The sequence below is a fragment of the Squalius cephalus genome (assembly GCF_949319135.1).
Source record: "Squalius cephalus genome assembly, chromosome: 13".
Classification (NCBI taxonomy): domain Eukaryota; kingdom Metazoa; phylum Chordata; class Actinopteri; order Cypriniformes; family Leuciscidae; genus Squalius; species Squalius cephalus.
In genome coordinates, this window is record NC_137134.1 from 2,710,274 (window position 1) to 2,730,462 (window position 20,189).

The 20,189-nt window shown below is 38.7% G+C and overlaps 2 long non-coding RNA genes across 2 annotated transcripts; one reads left to right on the plus strand and one right to left on the minus strand.

Annotated features, from left to right (window-relative positions):
• Window positions 1–580: 580 nt before the first annotated feature.
• Window positions 581–1,255, minus strand: LOC307169170. Its single transcript, XR_013823057.1, has 3 exons — window positions 1,039–1,255; window positions 824–923; window positions 581–677 (listed from the first exon to the last, which is right to left on the minus strand). It is a non-coding gene; the product is annotated as an uncharacterized lncRNA (long non-coding RNA).
• A 10,787-nt stretch (window positions 1,256–12,042) lies between these two features.
• Window positions 12,043–13,637, plus strand: LOC307170362. The gene is made up of 3 exons (XR_013823359.1): window positions 12,043–12,096; window positions 12,281–12,336; window positions 13,455–13,637. It is a non-coding gene; the product is annotated as an uncharacterized lncRNA (long non-coding RNA).
• The last annotated feature ends 6,552 nt before the right edge of the window (window positions 13,638–20,189 follow it).

The window sequence follows — 20,189 nt, forward strand, 5'->3', positions numbered from 1 at the left end:
ACTGTACGGCAGCCAGGTGTACTGCTGCTGGGCATGGTGGGCGCCGTCCTCCTCGTCGTCACTGTCGTCCGCGTGCGCCTGGCTCGGCTCCTCCCTCAGCTTGAGACAGTGTTTGCACATCAACCTCTCGGTCAGCAGGGTGTAATGGAAGTTCATGCCGCACACTTGCCTGGCGTAGCTGCCGTACCCTCTCTTCTCCAGGTAGTACTCTGGCGGTGCGGGGCAGTTGGTGTTGGGGCAGCGGATCAGTGCCTTCATCACGCCGACCGGGCGCCAGAAGAAGGCAGGGGTGGTGAAGAAGGAGAGCATGTTGGGCACAGCTCCCTTGACGGCCATAGGAGGTGGGGGCGGGTGGAACTCCATCTTCTCCTTAAAGAGCTTCCTCTCGGCCATCTCTCCTCTGACATTCTTGTACTTGGACGCCCTCTCGAACAGCCCGTAGGTCTCGTTGGTCTTCAGCCACTTGATGTTCGCGGGGGCTATACCAAGGGCTTGGGCGGATTCCGGCGGCTGCTCCCAGAACTTCTGCCAACCCTCCAGCACGACGCCACCGGGTTCCGAGGTCTCTCGGAGGGACGAGGGTCCGGGCCTGTTGTCCTGGCACACAGAGCTGGCGAGGTCTCCCCAGGTGGTCAGCTGCGTGCTGACCGATGCCTCAGACCTGTCCAGGACACCCTCTGAAGAGGAGAACACCACAAAAGTGTATCAACTGCATTGCTCGATACATACTGATGAATTTCACGTGGCACAAACACAAGTCCTAGCAGCTCCACAGCATACTACAAAGTAATTTCATGTTCATTTCAGCATAATACTACTATACCTGCAGCAGCCAACAACTCGGCATCGCTGGCGTAGTTGGGTTCCTGCTGAGAGTGGCCGGGGACGGTCGGAGGAGCCCGGTCTTTCTTCGATTGCACTTTCTGCAGAAAATAAAACACAACCATAAAATAATCTCATAAAATAATACTTTTACTAACACTGGTTACTGCTTAACATCAATTACTCAGGTCTAAAAGGTAACTGAGTTTATCTTACCTTCAACCTCCTGTCAAGGTGCCATGTGACAGGAGGGAACTCTCTGGCGTACTCGAGCAGTCGCTCCTTCTGCCACTTCAGCAGCTCGTTCTGCTCTCCCTGCTGGCAGTACTGGAACAGCAACCACACCAGCCAGCCGACATCGTTTTCTAGAAGCCACCTGAAGGTCTGACCGGCGTACTTCCCAAACACGATGACCAGCTGACCTTTCCACAGTTCACCCCCGGACCTCTTGGCAGCCCCCTCTGCTGTCTTGGGATCCAGCCATGTAGGGTCAACAACGGTTCTGGGGGCCTCTGCCACAGACTTTGCTGCCTCTGTACACTGCAGCCTGGCCTCCCCTTGCTGGTACAAAACGATGTTGGGGTACTGGTGTTGCTGTTGATGGCTAACCAGCAATGATTTGGTGGTCAAGCTCTTCCTACAGACATCACAGTCAAAGGTCTCCCTGGCGACGGCATGGATCTTCAGATGCCTCGTCAGGTTGGACTTTTCAGTGAAAGTCTTGTCGCACACACTGCACCGATGTCTAGGCTTCTCCATGTTTCATCTGGTACAGTAAAACATGAATAAATGAGTAAAACTAAAAGCAGATGAGGGCTTAAAGGAATAGTTCTTCTGCTGAACAGAAAGGAAGATATTTAGAAGAATGTCAGTAACCAGGCAGTTTCTGGGTTCCATTGACTTCCATGGTAGGAACAAAATATACCATGGAAGTCAATGGGACCCAGAAACTGTCTGGTTACTGACATTCTTCTAAATATCTTCCTTTCTGTTCAGCAGAAGAAAGAAATTCATACAGGTTTGAAACAACATGAGGGTGAGTATATGATGACAGAAATTTAATTTTAAAGTGAACTATTAGAGACCCTGCAGCCCTCGTAAATGTAGTAACCAAAAACAGCCCATTCATTCATCACTTTGGTTTTAGCATGCAAATCGCGGTTGACATGTTTACACTTCTAAAGCATATTTACACATCGAATTTCAACTCCACACTGTTGTAACACCATCTCTATGGTCTTAAGAAGTGAGCTAGAGTGTCTGATCACGTTTTTGAAGTATTTCCAGGGATTGTCGGGTCATTACAGCGGCGATTGGTAACTCATTCATTCAGTATTCGCTGAGTTTGTGAAGAAAATCCATCAAAACACGCCGGCGCGTCCACACAGTAGTAGCACATTCTTCAAGGTCTCAACATGTAAAATCAATAGTCTGGTCGCATTTTAAACGCATTTCAGAGAGATCAAACCTAGCTATTTTAATGTAAACAAGCGGTGCTAGCTTAGCCAATTAAATTGGTGGCAGAAATTAGTGTCAGTAACGGCGCTAACGAGATATTATCATGTAAAACCTTGAATATCAGGCAAATTATCCAAAAATATATCGAGTTTCATTCATTACTTAGCACATAATTATACCAAACGTACCTGAGAGTAAAAAAAAATTAGTTAAAGGCCGCCAGTATTTTTATAAAACAGCTCACACAGCTAGATGACGTTTTCCGATCCTCGCTCAATGATTGGTCTGTTGGGCGCTGAGCTCTGCTCAGCATTGCTCAACCATTGGCTGATCGCTGCTCAGCTCTGCTCAACCATTGGACGGCTGACGATCGCTTAGGTACTTGGAGGGGAATTTGCTTGGGAATACCAGGTGCTGTAAGCTTTATAGTTTACTTCACAAATGTTCTAACCTTTCAAATAGCCCGTTTTTGGCAGCAGATTTCGCTTACGGCCATACCACTTTGAGAACGCCTTATCTCGTCTTATCTTGGAAGCTAAGCAGGGTCAGGCCTGGTTAGTACTTGGATGGGAGACCGCCTGGGAATACCAGGTGCTGTAAGCTTTTTTGATTTAAAAAAAAAAAAAGAGTCTAAGAGTTTGTTCAAAAATCCTGAAATATTGTCTGAGTTTCTTCAAAAAGCCCAGTCTTGGCAGCAGAGTTTCTTCAGAAAGTGAAGAATTTCACTTTTTTTTAATTTCTTCAAAAGGCCCGTTTTTGGCAGCAGATTTTGCTTACTGCCATACCACTTTGAGGGCGCTAGAGAGCACACAGGAAGTGACGTGGCAGTAGTTGGGAGAGGAAGGCTCTCCCCCATTTTGTGTTTTCTACTTGTGTTTGTTTGTGAATTTATTTTTACGTTAAGTTAGGGTTTTTTTGTTTTTGCTTTTTGTCAGTTTTTAAACCACCTAACAGCAGCGTTTTGCTGACTGGAGGGTGGTTATTTTTATTTTTTCGCAAAATGGATGGATTAACGGCAAACGACACTGGACTGGCTGGAGGAACACGCATGGGAAACAACACTGGACTGGCTGGAGGAACACGCACGGCAAACGACACTGGACTGGCTGGAGGAACACGCACGGCAAACGACACTGGACTGGCTCGAGGAACACGCATGGCAAACGACACTGGACTGGGAAAACGACAACGAGATGGCAGTGGAATCGATCAAGATGTAAGGAAAAAAGGTGGAAAGAGAGTATACTTAAAAGAAGCAACTGTAACGGTGGATGTAGGACATGTGAAAGATGCGAGGGCGGTGGACATCATTAAAGCATTGACGGAGGAGATTGGAGAAGGAAGGATTTTAGCAGTCAGACCCAAAAGAGTGAAGGAATACGAGGTAACACTGGAACACGAGGATGACATAGAGTTTTTAATGGATGGATTGAAAATAAATGGCATTGACTGTGAAAAGACTGCAAAACCGGGAGTACGTTGTCTCCTTCATGCATCTGCCCGTTTACACTGCTGACGAGGAGATTTTAAATAAACTGGAGGGATGGGGAGTAACCCCCATCTCTAAAATTAAAAGGAGAATGTATCCGGGCACCAGTATAGAGGATGGGACAAGGTTTGTAAAAACACGTTTCCCAAAAGAAGTTGCCTCCCTCCCGTACAGCACAAAAATAGAGACGGCAGAGGGCCCACAATATTTCCGGGTGATGCACAGCCACCAGGTGAAGACCTGTCGGCTGTGCATGAGGCCGGACCATGTGGTAAAGGATTGTCCGGACTTTAAGTGTTTTAAGTGCAAAGAGAGGGGGCATTTCGCGAGAGACTGCAACGCAGTAACGTGCCCGGGTTGTAATTTGGTTTTAGACAAGTGTGAGTGTTGGATGGGGAGAGAGGAGGAGGAGCAACAGGTAGACGGGCAGATGCATGAACGAGACAACGAAGAGCGAGATGAGGAATTAAGAGGACTACAAAACAATGAACCAACAGGGAATAAGGATACTGAGGAGCAAGAGGAAGAATGTAATGGGCATGAAATACAATCACAACAAGAAGAGGAAACATGGACACAAATGGATGTGACTGAAAGTTTACAAAGTGAGTTGGACACTGTGGAACTTAATGATCAAAGGATTAAAGAACAAGTGGCTGTAAAGGAAAGTGAAGGGGGAAAAGCAGAAGAAGGAAAACAACTGAAGTCAACTAAAAGAAGAAGACCGATCAAGGTAACGCCCAATTTAGAGACTGCTAGAAAAAAAGTGCTTAAAGAGGACTCAATTGAGACTGGGAATAAGTATGACGTGTTAAAGGATCTGCAGGAGAATGAACTGAAATGATGGGTTTTATCAATGTTTTTATATGTTTCATGCTTTTAAGAATTGTTACTTTTAACGCTAGAGGACTTTTAGATATAAGAAAATTTGAAAAAGTTAAAGAAATGTGTAAAGGAGAGGATGTGATTTTTTTTACAAGAAACTAACTGGAGAGAAGGGGTTATAAGTGAAATAAGGAAAAGATGGAATGGGGAAATTTTATTTAACAACGGGGATGGTAGAATGGGCAGAGGAGTGGCAGTTTTAATAAAAGAAAACAGTGGTGTAATGTGTAAAACAGTGTATAAGGATAAAGATGGGAAATGCATAGCGGTGGGAATGGAGTATGAAGAGAAGAAAGTAATTGTAGTAAATGTACACGCTCCCACAGAAGAGAAAGAAAAGAAAGAGTATTTTAATGGATTGAGGGAATTTTTTAAAAAGCACAAAGAAGTTATTATGATGGGTGATTTTAACACGGTTTTTAGTAAATTAGATATGGCAGAGGGAATTGTTTTTAAAACGGATCAAGGAAGGAAAGAGTTGAAAGTGCTAATGGAAGAAAACAATATGGTTGATGTATGGAGAGAGAGAAATGAAAAGAAAAAAGAATATTCAAGGAGACAATTGGTTGGGAATTTTATGTGTAAAACAAGAATAGATTTTATTTTATGTACCAGGAATATAGAAGGTTTTATAGGAAAAAATAAAACATGAAGAAACAAGCTTAAGTGATCATAAGCCAGTTTTTATAGAAATAGACTGGAGTACAATGAAAAGAGGGCCAGGAGTATGGGTTTTAAACACAGAGGTTTTAAAGAATGAAGATTATGTTTTAAGTGTTAAGGAAATCATTGAAAAGGAAAAAGAAAATGGAATGTACAAGGAAGACAAAAGAATATGGTGGGAAAATGTGAAGTATTTAGTGAAAAAGTATACAATAAAGTACGGTGGGTTAATACAGAAATGCAGGAAAAGTAAGGAAAGGGAAATAAGAGAAAAATTAGAAAAAGAGTTAAATGAGAAAGGAACAGATATACAAAAAATAAAAGAAATAGAGGGAAGTTTGAAGGAAATGGAAGAAAATAAATACAAAGGGGCAATGTTAAGAAGTAAAGCCAAGTATGTGGTAGAAGGAGAAAAGTGCACAAAGTTTTTCTTTGATCTAGAAAGAAGAGGAAAATCTGAAATTATAAAAGGAATAAGGGGAGGAAGTGGAGAAATAGTAGAAACGAATGAGGAAATATTAAAAGAAATAAAAATGTACTATGAAAAGTTATTCAATACAGAAGTGGTAAAAGAGAAAGAAAAGCGAGAAATTTTGAAGCAAATAAAAACAAAAATTGGAGAAGAGGATAAAAAAGAGTGTGATCAAGACATAAGAGAGGAAGAGATAAAAAGAGCAATAAGTGAATTAAATAAAAATAAAAGTCCAGGTATAGATGGTTTGGGGAGTGAATTTTATATTGTTTTTTAAAGAATTTCTGGCCAACATTTTAAAAGAAGTATATGAAGAGGTTTTTAGAAAAGGGGAGATTAATCAAAGAATGGGATTGGGTTTAATGAAATTGATATATAAAAGAAAAGGAGAAAAAGTAGATTTAAAGAATTACAGACCAATTACAATGCTCAACACTGACTTGAAGATTTTAACAAAAGTTTTAGCAAACAGATTAAAAGAAATAATGCCGAGTATAATTAAAACAAATCAAGTGTATGGGGTTAAAGGAAAAGATATCGCAGATACAATAATTTTACATAAAAGATATGATAAGGTACATGCATGAAAAGAACAGAAAAGGGTATATAATTAGTTTAGATTTTGTAAAAGCGTTTGACAGAGTGGAACATGAATTTTTATTTGGTGTTTTAAAGAGTTTTGGTTTTGGAGGGAATTTTATTAAATGGATTAGAATTTTATACAAAGGAGCAATAACGAAAATGAAATGTAATGGGTTTTTAACACAATGTTTCAAAATTACTAGATCGATAAGGCAAGGATGTCCACTGTCAGCTCTTTTATATTCTTTAGTTTCGGAGCCACTAGGTCTGGCCATAAAACAAGAAGAGGGTATAAAAGGAATAGGTGTCGAGGGAGAAGAGAACAAAATATTTCAATATGCGGATGATACTACAGTGATGGTGAAGGATCTAGAGAGTGTTAAAAATGCAATGAGAATAGTAGAGATGTTTTGTAAAGGATCAGGAGCCAAAGTAAATGGAAAAAAAACGGTATATATGAAATTTGGAGGGGCGGCAGATTTAACAAACAATTTTGCTTTTAAGGAAACAAAAGAAATAAAGATTTTGGGTGTTTTAATGGGAATGGATGAAAAGAAGGTAGGAGAAACAATGTGGGAAGAAATATTAGGGGGTATCGAAAGGAGGATGAATTTTTGGAAACTGAGAACTTTAACTTTGAAAGGGAAGGTTTTAATTCTAAATGTTTTAATGGTTTCAAAATTATGGTATGTCTTGTATGTGTCTTCTATGCCGTTGTGGGCAGAAAAAAGGCTGAAAAAAAGTTTTTTAGATTTTTTATGGGAAGGGAAGCCTGCAAGAATTGCATACAACACTTTAATAGGAGCAGTGGGGAAGGGAGGACTGGGATTAATGGATTTTGAACAAAGAAAGAATAGTTTAAGAGTGAAAATAATACAAAAGTACTTAGACGAGGAAAACAAAGCAACATGGAAAAAAACAATGGAATATTTGTTAAGTAAATGTGGGAATTTTAATCTAGGAGATAATATACTGTGGATGAGAGCAAAGAAATGGATGACGGATGAGTTGCCAGATTTTTATAAGGAATTGATGAGCGCCTGGGGTAAATTTTTAACAAATGTACATTTTAATCCACAAGGTAGAGAGAACATTTTAAATCAGCCTTTATTCTTAAACAACAGCATTTTAAATCAAGGAAAGGAGATCTTTTTTAAGAAATGGTGGGAGCTGGGAATTACGAGGGTAAGGGATGTTTTATATGAGTTCAAAGAGGGATTTTTACCAGTGCAGTATATTGTAGATGTAATGGAGGAGGCAAAGGAGGATTTTAGCAGACAGCAGATAATAAACTATTACGAGATAATCAAAAAGGCAATACCCAAAGACTGGATAAAAAGAATTGAAAGTATGGAAGAGGGGAAAAATGGAAAAGAAGTGTATGTGAAGTTGGGAGAAAAATTGCATGGTTTTAAAACATGTACGGTGAAGATGTTTTATGTTTTTTTTAGGGATGGTGTTTTTAAAGAGCCGATTGTAAATGAATACTGGGTGCAGAAATTCAAAGATCTAAAACAAGATTGTATATGGAGAAATGTCACGGTGTGACAAAAATTAGAGAAAAGACTAAAGTCCTTGTGAATGCAGTGTTGTTGTGGAGACCTCCAGTGGACACCCGTCTCTATTGCACTGCGAATCTGTTGCCATGGCAGCAAGGCCAATTGCCCGATTGACAGCAGGTGTGGAGTAATTACAGAGAGTGTTGTGAGAGGGACACGTATTCAGATGGGGCTTTAAAAATAGAGAGGAAGCAGACTGTTGTGTGGTGGACGTGGCAAGGATCGGCCGGGTTTGTTGCCTTGTTTCTTGGAGAGCGGTTGTTGACATTTTGAGTGGCGGCGTATGGCGGCCAATTCAAATAAGTCAAAGAATACGTATAATACAAGGAATCAAGGAAATCGAACCGGGAATGGATCAGAGACTCTAAGAATGGGAGAAACAGGTGAAGAGGAGGCTGATATGGAGGTAGGATGGGATAAGGCCAGAACAGGAAAGAAGATTAACAAAAAGAGGAAAAAAGGTAAAGAGGAAATATCAGAAAGCAGTTCAATAGCTAGTGAGGAAGAGGGGGATGAGGGAAATAATGTCAAGAGGGAATTTAGGATAATATTGAAGTTTAAAGGAGAGGTAGGAGTTTTAGGAGTTAATCCATTGACGTTGACGTATGAACTGAAAAAGCTGGTAGGAGAGATAGCCTTTGCAAAAGTGCTACAAGATGGAGCTTTAATGATAGCATGTAGAAATGAAGAACAAAAAAATAAAGCCATAAAATTAAAGACAATTGGGAAACAGATAGTAATGAGTTACAAGATTGTAGGACAAGAGGCGTGGGTGTATGGAGTAATAAATGGAATTCCGTTAGGAGTTAAGATGGAGGAATTAAAAGATAATCTAGAGGGGGCAAAAGTCATTGAAGCAGTCCGACTACAAATGAGCAGAGAAGGTAGAAGAATGGATAGCTTGTCAGTACGTCTAAAATTGGAGGGAAAAGAAGTACCAGATCGGATTAAGTTGGGTTATATCAGTTACCCGATAAGGCAGTATATGGCCCCTCCATTGAGGTGTTATAATTGTCAACGTTATGGACATACTGCGTTAGTGTGTAAGTCTAAAATGAGATGTGCACGTTGTGGAGGAGAGCATGAATTTGGGAAGTGTGGAGAGGGAGTTGGATTAAAGTGTTGCAACTGTGGAGGTAATCACAATGTGGCATATGGAGGTTGTGAGGTGAGGAAAAAGGCTGTGGAAGTACAACAGGAAAAGTCAAAGAATAATCGGACATATGCTGAAGCTGTGAAAGCGGTAAATGATAGATATAGACAAAGTGGTAATGAGAGAGTTGAGTATGGGAAAATAAATGAAGATACAGGAAGAATGGATGAAGGTAGAATACCAGAAGATGCAATGATAGTAACTAAGAGGAATTTTTTGCTCTTTATGGTGGAAGTAATTAATTGTACAGCGCAAACAGAAAGGAGAACAGAAAAGTTACAAATAATAGTAAAGGCGGCAGAGAGATTTCTAGATATAAAGGGATTGAAATGTGAAGACATAATGAAAAACCTTACAGAATCTCAGTCAAGTCAGGAATTAGGGGTAGGCTAGTATGTTAGCTCTATTACAATGGAATGCTAGGAGCCTGTGTGCTAATGGACAAGAATTTAAAGGGTATATAAACCAAATGAAAGATAAACCAGATGTGATATGTATTCAAGAGTCATGGTTGAATCCTAGATTAGAATTTGTCTTAAAAGGATACATAAGTGTGAGAAGAGATCGGAAAGAAGGAAAAGGAGGAGGATGTGTTAGCTTTGTAAAAGAGGGAATACCATATAGAGTTTTGGAGAAAGGTCAAATGATGGAATATATAGTAGTAGAAATATGGGTTGGAAATAAGAATTATGTTATAATAAATTTTTATAATCCGTGTAAAAAAATAACACAAGAAAGTATGGGAGCAATAAAAGGATTAAGAGAAAATAGAGTAATATGGTGTGGGGATTTTAATGCCCATAATACTTTATGGGGAAGTTTATTGACAGATACAAATGGCATGGTCATTGAAGAGGTGATGGAAAAGGAGAATTTAGTTTGTATAAATGATGGAACAAAAACTCGTATGGATGTAAATTTAGGGAGGGAATCAGCAATTGATCTAACTATTGTTTCTAATGAATTAGGCGGAATAATAAATTGGGAGGTATTAAATTGTACAGTGGGTAGTGATCATTTTCCAATATTAAGTACAATTGTAAATAATGAGATAAGGAAGATAAAGAAAGTAAATACAGGAAAGTGGAAATATGAGAAAGCAGATTGGGAAAAATTTGAAAGAATATGTGAGGAAGGATTGAAAATGATCAAGATAAATGAAAGAATAATAATAGAAAGAATATATACAGAAATAATATCAGTGATACAGAATGCTGCTAGAGAATGCATTCCGAAAAGCAAAGGAAAGAGGGAGGGGAAAATAGTACCATGGTGGAATGAGGAGTGTGCAATAGCAGTTAAGAGGAAAAGGAAAGCATTTAAAATTCTAAGGAAAACTCACAATTGGGAAAACATGATAATATATAAAAAGGCACAAGCAGAAAATAGAAGAACAATAAGGGAAGTGAAGAAAGAATATTGGAGATCATATTGTGAAGAAATTGGGAAAAATACTCCAATTGGGGAAGTATGGAGTATGATTAAAAAGATGAGTGGCATTAGAAGAGAATATGAGTATCCTGTGTTAAGTAGTGGGGAAGAAATAGCAATAAGTGAAGAGGAGAAAGCAGAAATGTTTAGGAATGAATTCTCAAAAATAAATAGTTCGAATAATTTGATGAAGGAATGTAAGGAAATGAGGGAGAAGTTATTAAAAGAACATCCATTTATTTTAGGAAAAAAAAAGAGTAACAAATAGTAATCTAGATGTGCCTTTTTCATATTCAGAATTAAAGAGGGCATTAAAAAATACAAAAGCGTCAACTCCAGGACAGGATGGAATTAGCCATTTAATGTTAAAAAAGTTAAGTGAAGAATCTCTTAAAGTCATTCTAGAGTTTTACAACAGGGTATGGGAAGAAGGGACGTTACCTAAGAATTGGAAAGAAGCTGTAATAATTCCTATTAGAAAACCAGGTAAAGATCCAAGTATTCCATTAAACTACAGACCGATAGCGTTAACAGCACATTTAGGTAAAGTAATGGAAAAAATGATTACAGATCGTTTACTGTATCATATGGAGAAGAATAATTTTTTTTCCCCATATCAAAATGGTTTTAGACAGGGAAAAAGTACTATGGACTCAATTATTAATTTGGAGTCAGATATAAGGAAAGCTTTGATAAATAAAGAAATTCTAATAGCAGTTTTTTTTGACGTAGAAAAAGCATATGATATGCTATGGAAGGAAGGTTTATTGATCAAATTAGATCAAATTGGAATAGACGGAAAATTATATAATTGGATTAAAGAGTTTTTAAATGGAAAGAAATATTAAAGTAAAGATTGGGGAATATATATCAAGGAATGGAATAATTGAGAATGGAACTCTGCAGGGTAGTGTCATAAGTCCTTTGTTGTTTATTATTATGATAAATGATGTATTTGCAACAATGGATAAAAATATAAATAAATCACTGTTCGCGGATGATGGAGCGCTGTGGTTTAGAGGTCGGAATGTAGAATATATTGTTAATTAAATGCAATCAGTGTTAAAAAGGGTTGAGAAATGGTCTTATAAATGGGGTTTTAAATTCTCAGTGGAGAAAACGAAATATATATTTTTTACAAATAAAAGGTCAAGTATTGATTTAAAGATGAAGTTATATAATAAAGAGATAGAACAAGTTAAAGATATAAGATATTTAGGTATGTGGTTTGATGCTAAAGCTACATGGAGTGTACATATAAACAAGATGGAGGGAAAGTGTAAGAAGATCTTAAACGTAATGAGGTGTATTTCAGGACGAGAATGGGGGGCTGACAGAGTGGCATTAAAAACAATTTATTCAACAATGATAAGAGCAATATTAGATTATGGTTGTATTGCATACGGAACAGCAGCTAAGTCACAGTTAGGAAAGTTAGAGTGAATTCAATCACAAGCGTTGAGAATATGTTGTGGAGCTTATCCTTCCTCTCCTGTTTCAGCATTACAGGTGGAGATGGGGGAGATGCCATTGGCATACTGGGTTAATCTAAAAGGGCAGAAGGATAGTCATCCAACAAAAGGTATACTTGAAACATGTTGGGAACATGGGAAAGGGAAAGTTAACAGTTTTGGTTGGATTATTAAGGATTTAGTTCAGGATATGAAATTAAATGAGTACAGTGTTATTCCAGCAGTCATATTACCAACAATACCATTATGGATATTACCTCAACCTAATGTAGATCTATTCTTATTGGAATCAAGGCAAGATAAAAATCGGAGGATGTTGGAGGCAGAGATGACAAAAGAGTATATTGGGAGTAAGTATGAACAATATGTACATGTTTTCACAGATGCGTCTAAGGATCCACAAAAGGGACAGGTGGGGGTACCGTAAATCATACCCAGATTGAAAGTGGCGAGAGGGGAAAGAATATCAGATCATGTATCTGTGTTTACAGGAGAGTTACTAGCAATTATGGTAGCAATTAATAAAATAAATGAAATGGGGTTAAGTAAAACTTTAATATGTTCAGATTCAAGTTCGGCCTTGATGTGCCTGGAAGATCAGAAATCAGATACTAGACAAGATATTGTTTTGGAAATCCTACAGATATTGTTCATAATGCTACAGGAAAATAAGATAGTTCAGTTTTTATGGGTTCCGGCACATACTGGAGTAGCAGGAAATGAAGCAGCAGACAAGTTAGCCAAACAGGCTATGGCAAAGGAAACTATAGATATGGAAATTAAATATAGCAAATTATAAATTAAATCAATAATTAAAAGGGAGATAAATAATAATTGGCAAATGTACTGGGACAATGAGGAAAAGGGTAGACATTTACATTCGATACAACCAGTGGTAGGTAGAGGAAGGAAGTCAAGTGAAAGAAGGAGGAAAGACTGTATTATATCTAGATTAAGATTGGGACATACAGGACTTAATTCAACAATGCAAATAATAGGGAAACATCCTACAGGTTTGTGTGAATGGTGTGGAATAAGAGAAACAGTGGAGCATGTACTAATTAAGTGTAATAAATATTCAGAGGAAAGAAGTAAGCTAAGAGAAGAACTGCAGATGGAAGGTAATCAGCAATTAACATTAAGGATAATTTTAAATTCAGTAGAAGGGGGGAGGTTAATAATAAAGTTTTTAAGAAGAACCAATTTAATCCACAGAATATAGAAGGGTTATAAATATATACAATTTGTTTTATACAGTTAATATTATAATTATTATACTACTATTATTATTAGTATTATTATAGATGTGTGTATGTATATGTGTGTATGTGTGTATGTGTATATATATATATATATATATATATATATATATATATATATATATATATATATATATATATATATATATATATATATATATATATATAATTTTTTTTTTTTTTTTTTTTTTTTTTTGTGTGTGTAACAGCATCCCTCTCTGGAATGAGATGGACTTTGGCTGTAGATGGAGGAGCTGAACACGCAGCAACATTGAAAGCACGAGCCCTGATTGTTCTGGTAGAGGTGATCTAGTAGTGTATCTTGTCTCTGATCTATTACCCACAGTAGATGGCGGTAATGCTCTTTTTAAGAATGCGAACCGCCAAATAAGCACAAAGAAGAAGAAGAAGACTGTCGTGTGGTTCTCCTCCCGTGAGATACTGTGTTTGTCGGCAGGTTGTTTTGTATTTGAGGCTGGGCTGTGAAGCGGGCGAAAATTGAAGCTGAGAAGTGGAGAGAGTGAAGTATTTATCAACGAAAACCCAAGAAATATCGTCAGCAGTGGGGAAGACGCAAAGTGATGAGTATCGGATTCGTTGTTTATATGCACTAACACTGAAGTGGTGTTGAGAGTTTGGAAAGTGTGTGGCACGAGTGAACTAGTACACCGAGTGAATTGTTGATCTGTCTCCAACTTTTGTCCGCTCCTCACTGAATGTGACGATCGCTGCGCCCGTTTTCTGCTGTCTCTGGAGAGAAGTTGAGCCCTTGCGAGAGACGAGAGTTGATCTGGTGGGAGAAAGACCGGTGGGTGAGTGCTGGCCCGAATGCACGGTGTGCGAGTGGAATGCAGTGCCTGAAGTGACGATTCACACGGTTTGTGTTATGGAGTGAAGTTCATCGTGTGGAGAAGTAATAGTAGTCTGCTGTGCACTCTCTCCTTACAGTCTTTCACTCGCCGTCTCCAAGGAAGGTTTTGATATATCAAGCGCCCAACTTACCATTTTGAGACAGCCCGGCTCTATTAATGCTGAATGTTTTATATGCTGTTGAACTGTTAAACCCTGCTACATTGTTACAGTGTACAGCTGAAGCGGAGCATCTCGCTTAAAGCATCCTCCCCGCCTGGTGGTCTCCACACGCTCCTATTGAAAGCCGCTGCCCTGTTCAGAACGAGAGAAGGTATTGCAGCTGAATGTTTCATATGCTGTTGAATAGTTAAACCCTGCTACCTGGTTATAACGCACAGCCGAAGTGGAGTGTCTCGCTCAAAGTGTCCTCCCCGCCTGGTGGTCTTCAGACGCCCCATCGAAAGCTTCCGCCCTGTTCAGAAAGAGAGAAGGTATTTCAACTGAATGTTTTATGTGCTGTTGAATAGTTAAACCCTGCTACCTGGTTACAGCGCACAGCCGAAGTGGAGTGTCTCGCTCAAAGTGTCCTCCCCACCTGGTGGTCTCCACATGCCCCATTGAAGGCCTCCGCCCTGTTCAGAAAGAGAGAAGGTATCACTGTTGAGCGCTTGTATACCGTTGAACTCTGTTGTATTGTTGCAGTACACAGCCGAAGGGGAGCGTCTCGCTCAAAGTGTTCTTCTGCCTGGTGGCCCTCCAGGCCTACGTTGCAAGCCGCTGCCCCTGTTGAGAAGGAAAAGGAATAGCTGCGGCACGTGCCTCGATCGAAGTGTCTTCCTGCTGTCCAAGGTTCCCTCACGTCCCGGCTAAAGGCCCCCGTTCTAACTGGTCTGGCATAAAGGATACCTACCGGGATATACTTGCCTGTTTCCCCTCCTGGCCCGGTCTGCTTGCCACCTGTGTCCCTGTGCTTCGTCCGAGTCTGAGGCAACCGCTCCCTGGGTACTTGCCTCTGGGGCAGCATCCGGGACTTGTTCCACTCCCGCCCATGAGTACTTACCTGGTTCCAGTCCGAATTGGGTCCGTATAACCACGACTTCCTCTTGAGTCCTGTAAAGAGTACTTACCCAGTGACCTACCTAGATGGTGTGAGTTTCCTCCTGATCCCTCTCCAACGAGCTGCAGGGCCGCCACGATCGTTCTCCCCTCTACGGTCCAGGGGGCCAACGAATTCCCTCTGGTGACAAGAAAGAAGATTTTAATTAGGATTCTTCAAATTACTGCTTTTAACTTAATAAAGAGAACTGTTATTCCTTTATTCCCTTGTCTGTCTGGTCCTTGACACGTTCCTCGAGGTGGTACCCGGTTTCCAGGGGTGGGTGCAGTCTGGCTTGGCCCACCCCGACCTGTGACAGAAACATGGGGGGCAGGTGTGTGGAAACAAAATTGGGATGTTTGGAGTATTTTATTAGGCATAAAGTGGTTTTACTGAGGCTATTTTAAATAAAATAGGAATTGAACAAAACGCTCTGTGTAAAGTGTGCCAGGAAAAGGACGAGTGGATTTTACATATGTTTTTATATTGTAAAGAACTGGAGGAATTTTTAAAGAAATGTAAATGTTTAATTAAAGATTTTATTTTATAAAAGTTTTATTAATCTGTGTGTAATGTTAATGAAAAGTGCAATATGGGAGAGAAGAACTGTGGCTAAAAAGGAAAAAAATGTGTTGGATGTTTGGACTGTGTTTAAAAGGAAAACGGAATTATATATTGAAAGATTGTATGTGTATTTTAAAGGTGAAAATATGTTGGATGCTTTTTATGATGTTTTACTCCAAAAGTTTGTTGTGTTTTAAAAGATTTAATGTGGAAGCTGCCTGGAAGTGAAGGAGATTTTTAAATTATGTATGTAAATGTAAGATGTGTGATGTAGAGATGTTTGAAGAAGATCTGTATTTTTTAAATTGTATTTATTTTCATTGTATTTTATTGATTGAAATTTAAGAAAAAAAAAAAAGAACGCCCGATCTCGTCTGATCTCGGAAGCTAAGCAGGGTCGGGCCTGGTTAGTACTTGGATGGGAGACCGCCTGGGAATACCAGGTGCTGTAAGCTTTATAGTTTACTTCACAAATGTTCTAACCTTTCAAATAGCCCGGTTTTGGCAGCAGATTTCGCTTACGGCCATACCACTTTGAGAACGCCCGATCTTGTCTGATCTCGGAAGCTAAGCAGGGTCGGGCCTGGTTAGTACTTGGATGGGAGACCGCCTGGGAATACCAGGTGCTGTAAGCTTTTTTTGATTTAAAAAAAAAAAAAAAAAAAAGAGTCTAAGAGTTTGTTCAAAAATCCTGAAATATTGTCTGAGTTTCTTCAAAAAGTGAAAAATTTCACTTTTTTTGAATTTCTTCAAAAGGCCCGTTTTTTTAAAGTTTGGTTTGTTTGATTGAATGGAGCACATGGTGGGAGACAATGGAGTACAACAAACGGAACTAGCATCTAAAAAGAACAGCGGGAATCGTACCATGATGGAGGAAAAGATGTTTGAAAAGAACTTAACAGTGAGTGTGGAAATTGTCGGGGAGGAGAAGATTACAATGATGGAGCTACTCAGAGGAATTAATGAAGTTTGTGGAGCTGTAAATGGATGTCGGTTTAAAGGAGATAAAAAGTACGAGATTACGATGAATCATATCAAAGGAAAAGAAAGACTGATTGATGGTTTTAAAATCAAAAACTGTCAAATTTTGGCCAGGGACTTGAGCAATGATGAGCTTGTTGTATCATTCATGAATCTTCCTGTGTATATCACGGATGAGGACATTCACGAAAAACTAAATGAATGGGGTGTCAAAGCAACAACTCCAATCAAGAGGAGGAGATGGCCAGGAACAGAAATTGCAGATGAGACACGCTTCTGTAAAGTTAAGTTCTCTGACACTGTTCAATCATTGCCGTATTCAACCAAGTTTGAAACTCTAGAAGGTGCTGAATACTTTAGAGTGATTCATAACAGACAGGTGAAAGTGTGTCGTATTTGTATCCAGTCTGGACATGTATTGAGAGACTGTCCTGAGTTTACTTATTACAAGTGTGATAAACAAGGACATTATGCTAGAGAATGCAAAGAACTGGGTGATGTGCAGTACGGTGATGTAATGGGTGTTACTGGCATGTCCAGTGGGGCAAATGAGGAAGAGAACAGACCCATGCAAGAAGACACAATGGGAAATACCTTTGATGATATTGAAAGTCAGCAATTGCATCAAGGACAGAAGGATCATACAATTCAAACTGATGGTGGCACCCCCAGCATCCAGAAAGTGGGACCAACAGTAGTCCAGTGCTCAATGGACAATAAAGAAAAGGACAGGCATGTGAGTAAAATGACTATTGTCAATGAGACCCCACAATCTCCAGCTTTAGCTAATACTGATTCTGATGATGATGATGATGGTGATGATTACGATGATGATGATGATGATGATGAGTATGATGAACATGATTTGTATGAGGGAATGATTTGTGAAAATCTGCAATTTCGTGTTAGGAAAAAAAGAGTGCTAAATGACAAGGGAGAAAAGGGAAACATAAAGAAAAAGAAATGAGGTTTATCTTTTTTCTTTTAACTTCACACTAACTGCTGCCATGATTAAAGTTGCATCCTTAAATGTTAATGGCCTTGGCAACATGTGTAAATTTGAAAAGATCTTAATAGCTGTGAAAGCTGACATTTATTGCTTTCAAGAAACAAACTGGGACGACAATAAAATGAGAGAGGTGAGAAAAAATTGGCCTCATCATGTTTTTGTGAGTCATGGCAGTAGAAGGTCTTGTGGAGTTGCTTGTCTGATTAAAAGCAATGCTGTAGAAAATGTTAAGGAGGTGTATGCTGATAGTGATGGAAGAGTTTTAATTATAGATTTTGAGTATCAAAATTGTGTTTTCAAGTTGATTAATGTTTATGCACCAAATAATGAAAAAGACAGGAGGGAGTTATTTGAGCAGTTAAGAACACTATGTACGGATAATTGCATTTGTGTGGGAGATTTTAATGTTTGGTGTAGTAGAATGGATGCTGCGAATGATATGAGCTACAAAAGAGACTCATCAAGGAATGAATTAATACATTTAATGACTAGAGAAAACCTGGTAGATTTTTGGAGATTAGAAAACCCTGATAAAAGAGAATACTCTAGGAGACAAGTTGTGCTCAATAGCCTAAAACAAAGCAGAATTGATCTTTTCTTGGTAAAGCAGGATATAGTTCAGTACATGGGAAATATAATGTATAGGTTTACAACATACAGTGATCATGCTGTTCTAGAATTTCAAGTGGGTAAAATAATGCAACAAAAAGGTGGGGGGCTTTGGTGTTTGAATGCAAGCTTGTTAAATGATGTAAATTATAAGGTTAAAATCCATGATTGTATAAAATCTGAATGGATGAAACAATTAGATTCTAAAAATGTATGTGTAAGATGGGAGAATTTAAAACAGAAAATGAAGATCCTGAGTACTAAGTATGCAAAGGAAAAGAATGGTATAGAGAGGAGAGATTACAAAGATATGCAAAAGAGATTTTCTTTAGAATTGGAACAAATAAACAGTAATCCAAATTATGATTTGACAAACTATTTAAAAATTAAATCAGATTTGAAGAAACATGAAGTAAAAAGATGTAAAGGAGCCATTATAAGAAGCAGGGCGAAGTATGCTTTAGAAGGTGAGAAATGCACATCCTTCTTTTTAAACATGGAGAAGCAAAATCAGAGCAGAAACTGTATCACTGAGTTAGAAGATGGAAAAGGGAAAAAAGTAAGTGACTTGGTAGGGATTTTAGATAGTGTTGAATCATTTTATAGGACTCTCTTTAAGAAAGAAGGGTACATACGGAGAGTATGGGACAAGTGCTGGGTACAGTTAGTGCCAGATTATCAGATACAGACAGGATTTTTAGAGATAATGATATATTTGTGCAAGAAATCAATGAGGCAATCTCTAGTCTGTACGCTAATAAGAGCCCAGGCTCAGATGGCCTAATTGGAGAGTTTTATAGAACCTTTAAGGATGTTCTAGCACCAATACTGTTAGAGCTATATCAGTATATGGAAGAGAAGCAGGTAATGCCAAAGACCATGGCAGCTGGGGTTTTAAGTATTCTATTTAAAAATAAAGGGAGCAGATTAAATTTGGAAAACTATAGACCAATTAGCCTCTTAAATACTGACTATAAAATATTGGCAAAAATCCTAGCAAATAGGCTAAAAAAAGTAATAGGGAGTATTGTTGCCCCAACACAGGCTTACAGTATACCGGGGAGAGATATTGCAGATATTATAAGTACAATTAGAGATGTGGTATCATATATGAAGGAAGAAGGAGGTATATTGTTAAGTGTGGATTTAAATAAGGCGTTTGATAGGGTGGAGCACCAATTTTTAGAGAAGACTTTGGAAACGTTTGGATTTGGTAGTAAATTTAGATCATGGATAAGATTGCTGTATATTAGTGCACACAGTGTAGTAAAGTGCAATGGTGTGTTAACGGATGATTTTATTATTGAGAGATCGATAAGGCAGGGTTGCCCTTTATCTGCTCTGCATATAGCATGTATTACTGTTGAGCCACTGGCAACCCTAATAAAAGCGGATAAAGAGTTAAAACCTATTAATTTTGCAGGGGATGGTGTCAGTCTAATTCATCAGTATGCAGATGATACTACATTTACCGTGAGGGACATAGACAGCATAAATAGGATAGTTGAGCACATAAAAACATATGGTAGAGCAGCGGGAAAACAAAAGTTTTATGAAAGTTGGATTATACCGGATAAAAGATTATGTGTATGAAGTTGTTCCAGGTTTTCTGCCCTCCCAGGCAATCTTGCATATTATAATGGAAGGAAATGAAAATATGAGGAAAGGTACAGTTATAAATGTTTTGGGAAAAATCAAGAGTAGTATTCCAAAATCTTGGATTGCCTTAATAGACAAACAAGAGGTTAAAACAAAAGAGTATAAGTTTCCTGGAATGTATATTGAGCAGAATGGTTGTAAAGTGGAATTGGCAAAGATACCATTAAACGTTTT